This window comes from Panicum hallii, chromosome 1 (assembly GCF_002211085.1).
Source record: "Panicum hallii strain FIL2 chromosome 1, PHallii_v3.1, whole genome shotgun sequence".
Classification (NCBI taxonomy): domain Eukaryota; kingdom Viridiplantae; phylum Streptophyta; class Magnoliopsida; order Poales; family Poaceae; genus Panicum; species Panicum hallii.
Window position 1 is genome coordinate 10,409,942 of NC_038042.1, and position 7,633 is coordinate 10,417,574.

A 7,633-nucleotide genomic window follows, 5' to 3' on the forward strand; every position below is an offset into this window, starting at 1 on the left:
GCGGTCGCCTATCGAGGAAGAAGACACCCCTTCTTCCGTTCCTTCTGGCGGGCGAGCCACCTCTCCTCGGTGAGGTGGAGCTAGCAACCGATGGTGACCTCGCCGCTAGAAAAAGGCTCATCATGGTCATCGACCGCCTTGAGCTGCCCCGTCACCTCCTCGATCGATAACGCTCCGACGTCGAGCAGCATCTTGATGGAGATGGCTAGCTACGAGTACTTCTTGGGGACGACGCGCAATAGCTTCTCAATGGCTTTCTATTCGTTGATGCCGTCATCGCCGTACTTCTCCAGCTATGTCATCAGGCTCGAGTGACGTAGGGCGAAGTCATCGTTGTCCTCGCCCGGCTTGAAAGCCAGACGATCACACTCCCGTCAAAGCTTCTGCAGCGTGGACTTGCGGTCGCGGTCGCTGCTGATGCGAGCCGCCGCGATGGCGTCCCAGGCATCCTTGGCAGTCCTCTTCCCTAAGAGGATGGTCATCATCTCCATCGGGACCGCAGTGAGCAGCACCTCGAGCGCTCGCCAGTCCTCGTGACAGTCAATGTCGCCGTACCGCACCGCGTCCCACATCTGCCGCACTTGCAGCTTCACCTTCATGACCAAAGACCACTCTGTGTAGTTGGTCTTTGTCAGCATCACCACTTCGTGGTGCCGACGATCGTGTGGACGACGAGAGAGCCGTGTCAGCCACCTGGCGCCGCGCCTCGGCGATGCGCGCCTCCGCCGCCTCATGCGCTCCTCTATGTGACACGCGCCTCGTCGCCGCTGCAGCGGCCGCCCTCTGCTCCTCCGCCGCTGCCTCGGCCGCTGCCGCAGCAACCTTCTCCGCCTCACGCTCATGCTGCCAGCGTGTCACACGTCGCTGCTCCGCTACTGCCGCCGCCGCCTGCTCCTCGTGCGCCACAGCCTCGGCGCGCCTCCGCACGCGCCGCCGGAACCACTGCCGCCTCGCCCTCCTCCCCGGTATCCCAGTCCCCATGGCAGCCGGTGCCCGTGCCGGCTGCTGGACGTCATGGACCCATGGGAGGAGACGATGGAGCCGGATCGGCTCGCTATGCCGACTCCTCTGCGAACTGTAGGGTCCTCCTGCTCACGGACTGAGCCTCCTCTGCTCACACGCGTGTGCTGCTGAAGCATGGTCGGCACGCCCGCGCAGCCTCCTGCAGGACTGCCGCGCCTGGCCACAGCTCCTGCGCGCCGCTTCCGCTCCGCTCCCCGCACCGCTGGGCCCCTAGCCTGCCCGCGCGTGGCCTGCTGACTCGCACGCACGCGCCTGCGGGATTGAGCCGAGCCGCCCGCCGGTCCTCCGCCTCGCGTCGGACCCGCGCTGCGCTGCTGCAGCCTCCGCACGCTTGCACCGCCGCCTCCTTGGCCCGCGCCGGGCCACCTCCTAGTCCTCCACGCGCGGCCTCGCTGCTCCCGTGCGGATCCGCGCCGAGCCGCCATGCTGCAGCTCCTCCTGTGCGCTGCGTGCCTCGCCCTGCACGCTCGCAGGTTCCGCGTGCCGCTTGGATCCACGCCGGCTTGAAGCCGCGCGGAGGGAGGGAGGCAGGCAGGGAGGGAGCCGCCAGGTAGAGGCGCTGCCGGTGGGGCGAGAGGGACGCCGGGGAGAGAGAGAGGTGGCGGCGGGTTGAGGGGGGAGAGAGAGAGATGGTTGGTACATCTCTATGAAACAACGTACAATTTAGTTGCTGCAATACCTTGCTAGTATTTATACATCTTTACCATTATCTGTAATACAAGATTATACTCTAGTGCTCAATGTTTCCATTATATGTCCACAGGATGAAGCTAATTCTTCAGAATTCAATGAACATCATTCCAAAAACTATGGGAGTGTTTAATGGAATCAATGAGTGTGTTAGTTTGTTCCAATGGGTTAGATCTGCTATCTCATCGGTCCGTTCACAATGTTGGAACCGAGAACGTCGATTGCTCGCCCCGGAACGACCTCACTTCAATTGTTGGAACCGAGAACGTCGATTGCTCGCCCCGGAACGACCTCACTCGCGCTCACTCGCTAGGAATGGCCAGCAGCCCAAGGAAGAAGATGAACAGTGTTGTTTCGGCGACAAACACCCCGGCGATGAGTTCGCCTGTATGTTGGCCGATTTACTCACACCATCAAGCTGTTGGTTACAGAGGGAGAGGTGCTACTTATAGCCGTGGCAGAGCTCACCTCCATGCCCCACGACTCCCACGCCATGGCCGCTGCATGCGCGACGTCGTGCCCGCGCGACGCGCTCGCGCACACGGCGTGTCCACGCACTCAACGGTCTGGCGATATTCGTGCCACCCCTCCAACTAACACGCGCACCCGCTGCATCGCCTGCACGTGCGAGCTCGATCCTATCGCGCCGCGCCTAGCTGGCCCGAGCCGGCAGCTCTGCTGCTCCGTGCTTGCCGTCCTCGGCGTCGTGCGCCACACACACGCACGTGCATGGTGCACGCACTGTCCAAACTCACGCACACACACCCATTAATCCTAACCATGTCACGATTATTTCTAACATTCACCCCCCTAATCTTGACATGGATCGATCACCGTCTTCACGGGAGCGCCGGGGTCTCGCCGAAGTCGGCGAGCAGCGCCGTCTCCTCCTTCTTCTTGCGTTCGCGACAATACTTGGCGATGTGGCCGTGTTCCCCGCACTCGAAGCATCGGCCGCGGTTCCGGCTCCACCCGCGCCGGCTTGAACCCGACACCGTGCTGCTCGCATCGTCGTCGGTGTCACTGTTGCCGTCGCCCTTGTTGCCACCGCGTCGTGTGTCGCTGCCATTGCCGCCGCGCCGTGCATCCTTGCCGTTCCTGCCATGCCGCGCGTCGCCGCCGCGCGTCTTCTCCTTGTTCCGCTGCCGACGCCGTTCCTCCCACCGCTCCTCGGTGAGGTACAGGCGCCCAGCCACCTCCACAGTACCTTCCTCCGCGTCTTCGTTGTCTGCTTCCTCCGCCACGCGCAGCCGCCCAACAATCTCCTCGATCGTCGCCGTGTTGAGGTCGGTGAGCATCTCGATTGCCACGGCCACCTGCTTGAGGCGCTTGGGGACGACGCGAAGGATCTTCTTCACGACGCGGTGGTCCTCCAATGTCTCGCCCATCTCCCGGAGGCTCGCGACGAGGCCGTTGATCCGCAGCGCGAAATCACCCACTGTTTCGCCGTCGCGGAACGCGACATTCTCATACTCCTTCCACAAGCGCTGCACACTCGCGGCCTTTACGCGATCATCGCCGACACGCATCGCCTTCACCGCGTCCCATGCCTCTTTCGCCGACTTCTTCACGGCGAGCCCGGCCTTCATCTCCGACGGCACCGCGCGCAGGATGGCGGCCATCGCCCGCCGATCCTTGGGGCGCTCCTTGCACACGGCCTCCACCGCGTCCCATAGTTCCATCGCCTCCAGCGAGACCTGCATGACCAACGCCCACTCGTGGTAATTCACCTTGGTCAGCAGCGGGATCTCGACGGAGTTGGTGTTGACAACGCGCTCCACCGCGGCGCTCGACGAGCCCACGCCGTCGAACATCTTGAGGCCATCCTTCGCCGGCGGCGTCTCCATCCTAGCCCTGATACCAATTGTTGGAACCGAGAACGTCGATTGCTCGCCCCGGAACGACCTCACTTCAATTGTTGGAACCGAGAACGTCGATTGCTCACCCCGGAACGACCTCACTCGCGCTCACTCGCTAGGAATGGCCAGCAGCCCAAGGAAGAAGATGAACAGTGTTGTTTCGGCGACAAACACCCCGGCGATGAGTTCGCCTGTATGTTGGCCGATTTACTCACACCATCAAGCTGTTGGTTACAGAGGGAGAGGTGCTACTTATAGCCGTGGCAGAGCTCACCTCCATGCCCCACGACTCCCACGCCATGGCCGCTGCATGCGCGACGTCGTGCCCGCGCGACGCGCTCGCGCACACGGCGTGTCCACGCACTCAACGGTCTGGCGATATTCGTGCCACCCCTCCAACTAACACGCGCACCCGCTGCATCGCCTGCACGTGCGAGCTCGATCCTATCGCGCCGCGCCTAGCTGGCCCGAGCCGGCAGCTCTGCTGCTCCGTGCTTGCCGTCCTCGGCGTCGTGCGCCACACACACGCACGTGCATGGTGCACGCACTGTCCAAACTCACGCACACACACCCATTAATCCTAACCATGTCACGATTATTTCTAACACACAATGGGGTGCAATAAATACGCAAAACCATCAAGAAGATGTTGAACTGGACTCACAGACTGACCCACAGGAACAGACACTTCAAGAAGATGAAGTGCTGCAGTTGCAGAGCGACCTCAGAGGCCTTATGGATACTCTACCAGTAGTGTACAGCCTCATCGATCGAGCAGAGTGGAAAAACCATGAACAGTGTGTGGCAGAGCTCCTTCCAATGCTCAAGGATGCAGTTTGTGAGGCGGAGGACCTCATTGATGAGTTTGTATGGTACGAGTTGAAGGTCTCAGCAGAGGGCAATGCTACATCAGTGCAGCCTTACATTGACTTCTTTCGCAGTGTCACTCAAGGTAGCTTCAACTAGGTGACTGATATCCAGAAAAGGCTCAATAATTGTTCTATCAAGCTCAAGGACATGGGCTTATTACATCAAGTGATTCCACGGTTTGACAAAGCGGTCAGACCAGAGACCAGTTCTTCTCCCACTGAGCCAAAGATGTTCGGACGCGAAGAGGAAGTGAAGCAGCTTATTAAATTTCTTGGTGTACCTGAAAAACGAGGCAGGACCAATTCCAATCGCTAGAGAACAAGAAGTGCAATTATTGGGTCAGCAAACAACCAGGTTAATGCCAGCCAAGGCAACAACGAAACAATAATACCAAATTTTTCTGTTTTGCCAATAGTTGGACTTGGGGGTGTTGGAAAGACTACACTGGCCCAAAATATTTGCAATCATCCACAAGTGAAATCTCATTTTGACATGATCATATGGATATGTGTCTCCGATGACTTTGATGTGAAGAGATTAACTAAAGAGGCCGTGGAATCATATTCTAAAAGAGAAGTAGTGAAGGACAATTTAAATTCTCTTCAGGGTTCTCTAGCTATTAAACTGAAAACAACAAGATTGTTACATGTCCTTGACGACATGTGGCATGATGCATTGAGGGAAAATGGACAGTGTTGGAAGAGGTTTTGTGCACCTCTTAAAGATGTACTACATGGAAGTATGATACTGGTTACCACTAGATCTCAAAACGTCGCTGATCAAGTGCACACAGTGGATCCCATTAAATTAGATGGTTTAAAGGAGGCTGTCTTTTGGGATTTCTTCAAACATTCTGTGTTTGGGTTAAATAGCTCTCAGATTGAACCAGAGTTGGAACGTATTGGTAGAGACATACTACCTAAACTGATGGGTTCTCCATTGGCTGCTAAAACTGTTGGATGACTATTGCAAATGAGCCTTGATACTACACACTGGGAAAATATACTTAATAGTAAACTGTGGGATTTGACACAAGAGGAGACTGACATTTTGCCAGCTCTTCGGTTGAGCTACATATACTTACCACTCCATTTGAAAAGATGCTTCTCATTCTGTGCAGTCTACCCCAAAGACCACAAATTTCAAAAGCAAAGTTTAGCTGAGATTTGGATTGCAGAAGGCTTTGTGAAACCTCGAGTTGGCATTCCAATTGAAAATATTAGCCACCAGTACTTTGATGACCTTGTAAATCGGTCCTTCTTTGAGAAACATCGGCGTACATATGTGATCCATGACCTAATGCATGATATGGCCCAACTAGTCTCAAAGGATGAATGCTTCACCATAAAAGTTGAGAGTGATTTTCAGAAAATTCTCAACAGTGTTCGTCATCTATCAATACTCTCTAGCACAAAGATCGACAACAACAGCTTGCTGATTCTATGCAAGTACAAAAATCTTCGCACCCTACTTTGCATCTGTGATGGATCGCTGGTGTACTGAACTTCTGTGCATACGTGTCTTTCTTTGTACATCTGTGAGAGAATTTCCAGAGAGTATTAACAACTTGAAGCATCTTCGGTACCTTGAAGTTTCATGGAGTTGCACATTCAAGAGCTTTCCTTCAGGATTCTGCAACCTTTACAACTTGCAGGGCTTATATGCTTCGAATTGCACTCTTGAATGCTTGCCCAGTGACTTGAGTAAGATGATCAATCTAAGACAGTTTAAATCACGGACACTTGAATATCACCGGGGACTTGACACATCTCTGAGCCTAAGGTCTTGCAACGGCGAATTCCTTCATTCCTGGTTTGAACCGCGAAACTTGTCAAGGTCAGATGAAATACCATCCTATACGAGGTCAGTGCACATGGCACCCGAGGTGCTAACTGGTGACAATAACAACATTGGCAGCATTGAACAGTGCGAAACTTTATCAAGCCTTGAACAATTTGTGCAACCAGCTTATGTGCCAGGCATAAGAAAAATAAAGATCGAATATTGCAACAGGTTAGTGTCACTACCAAGTTTTAAAGATTTGCGCTGCCTTGAAGAACTGAAGGTGTGCAAATGTCCAAACATCAATTCGACACGTTTATTGGCCCCATCCCTCAAGAAGCTCGAGCTAGATGGTGACTGCGGAAATCTGGCAGACAATATCGACTGCTCCGCCCTAACCTACTTGCGTATATCAAAGTCCCATTTGACGTCCATTCAACTACAAATGTGGAATCTTCCAGCTCTACAAGAATAAGAGATAAAGTTTTGTCGATCCCTTGCATTTATTGGAAAATCTGAACCAGGCTTCAGTAACCATTCTCACCAAGTTGGCTGCAGCAGCTCTGGAACATTCCCATCTCTTACTCAGCTAACCATCTCCTACTGCTCGAAATTGCTAATCGTTGATGACCTTCCTGGGAGTTTTCCTTCGCTAAAGCATTTGGAAATTTCGAACTGTCAACTTCCTAATGGGGAAATGGAAATGAAGTTACCCTCGTCTCTTGAAACGCTCAAGTTACAAAGTTGTGAGGATTTGTCTGACTTTCAGAATCCAGAATTGAGAATCCAGCTGATTATAGATTCTCAATTCTAGATTCTGAGAGTCATCTGACTTTTTGATTTCTCAAAATCGGGACTTCAAACTCTTAAGCTAAAACAAAAAGGGTCAATAGTGTCTTTTGGGATTTCTTCAATAATGTGTGTTTGGGTCAGAGGTTCCTCGCATAGATCCACAGTTTGAACATATTGGTAGACGCATACTCCCCAAGTTGAAAGGATCTCCTTTAGATATGAAAGGAATCGGTGCTCGTAGCCTAAAAGAGGAGGGGGTGAATTAGGCAACTTAAAACCTTAACCTATGGTCTCCATTTAGTTTGCACAAAACATAAACTAGAACATGCTATTTAGATGTGCAATTATGATTTCCTTAGTGTTCCAAACCACTCAAACAAGAGTTTTGCAATCTATATCCAGTCCTAACTTGATACTACTCTAAGAATGTGAAGGCACACAAGTTGCAATAAAGAAGTGCAGAAATGTAAAGGAGTGGGTTAGAAAAATGCAAACTCGGTATGTCGATTTTTTCCCGTGGTATCCGTGGGCTAAAGCTATCCCTAGTCCATGCTGGAGCTCCACCAAGGATATGCTTCCGGTGACCTAGTCTCTTCTGATCAAGAGCTTGGTATCGC

At 53.3% G+C, this 7,633-nt stretch overlaps 1 pseudogene; it reads left to right on the forward strand.

Moving 5' to 3' along the window:
* The first annotated feature begins 1,446 nt into the window (after positions 1 to 1,446).
* Positions 1,447 to 5,945, forward strand: LOC112895781 (annotated as a pseudogene).
* Positions 5,946 to 7,633: the final 1,688 nt, after the last annotated feature.